The sequence below is a fragment of the Rhea americana genome, unplaced genomic scaffold, assembly GCF_003343005.1.
Source record: "Rhea americana isolate MKP2758 unplaced genomic scaffold, rheAme1 scaffold_1833, whole genome shotgun sequence".
Taxonomy (NCBI): domain Eukaryota; kingdom Metazoa; phylum Chordata; class Aves; order Rheiformes; family Rheidae; genus Rhea; species Rhea americana.
The window spans coordinates 1-1,270 of NW_028185965.1; the positions used below are offsets into that span (position 1 = coordinate 1).

Here is a 1,270-nt window from a genome sequence, read left to right on the forward strand (position 1 = left end):
ATAACTTTGTAACATGCATTTAAGCAGCCAGTCTTGGTGGCAGAGAGTAAAAGCTTTTGTCCTGCATTGTATGAATTAGGTGATAATGCAGCCTCTGTTTACTGATTCAGTTGCTCAAAGCTGTTTTCAAATGCAAGCTAAAAGCAGAAGTACTAGTTAGTTTACTGAGCAGCCTTTCTTAGACCTTGGGGGGAAGTGTGGCAGAGAGATGTGGTCAAGACCGTTAGTCCTGAGTTGGAGGTAGCAAACCTGACTGGAGCTAGACTGACTTCTGCAGCATCTCCTCGGAGTTAGCACATGGTGATCCCAGTGAATTCTCACCGACATCTCCATCCGATGGTAACCAGAAGAATCACTTATTAATGTTCTGCTAACTACTCTGCACATGTATCTCAACGTTTCCTGTGCATTTATTAGGGACTCTTTCTGAATAGTTTGTTGTCATGTAGCCCGTTATTTTTGAGATACATTTCCRTCATAAATAATTATTTAAAATCTGTCTATTCTTGAAGATGATTGACTGGTCACTTTTGTTTCAATGGCTGCTGTAATGCAAATGTAGTAATTGTTTGTATGCAGTTCTGAAAAAAGGTCTATAAAGTTCATTTCCTTCGCTCAATCACTGTTGCTTCAAAGTCTAGTAATGATTTTGTTCTTTTTACTTCTATAGAAGTGAAATGCCTGCCCCTTGTGTTTTTATAGATTGATTTGGATACTATTGATGTCAGCAATCTCAACAGGCAGTTTTTGTTTCAAAAGAAACATGTTGGAAGATCAAAATCGCAGGTGAGAAAGTTAAAGCTAAAGTCTTTTTATTCAATATTATTATTTTGTGGTCAGTGTTAGAAATATGTCAGAACTGTGTTTCTACTATACATACTACTGCTTGCAATATTTTTGTCTTCTACATGAAATAGTTGCTGAAGTAAATTTTGGGCTGATTGTGGCTACCCACTTCATTGAAATGTATTTAAATCTCAGGTGCTAGTAAACCGATGTTGAGCTTTTACCTTTAGAAAGAAAGAAGGAAGGAAATAAGCATGTTTTGTTTTTGTTCATTTCTAGGTTGCCAAGGAAAGCGTCTTACAGTTTTATCCAGAAGCTAATATTATAGCTTACCATGATAGCATCATGAAGTATGTTTGTTTTTAAACTCTAGTTATTCTTTGACCAGGTTGGGTGTTCTGTTTTAAACCTCTTGATTGCACTTCTTTGTAACTAGACTTCATAACTTTGTAACATGCATTTAAGCAGCCAGTCTTGGTGGCAG

General features: G+C 36.7%; 1 long non-coding RNA gene across 1 annotated transcript; it reads left to right on the forward strand.

Annotated features, from left to right (window-relative positions):
- The first annotated feature begins 6 nt into the window (after window positions 1–6).
- On the forward strand, window positions 7–1,136 carry LOC146597462 (uncharacterized). The gene is made up of 3 exons (XR_014895497.1): window positions 7–339; window positions 703–786; window positions 1,066–1,136. It is a non-coding gene; the product is annotated as an uncharacterized LOC146597462 (long non-coding RNA).
- Window positions 1,137–1,270: the final 134 nt, after the last annotated feature.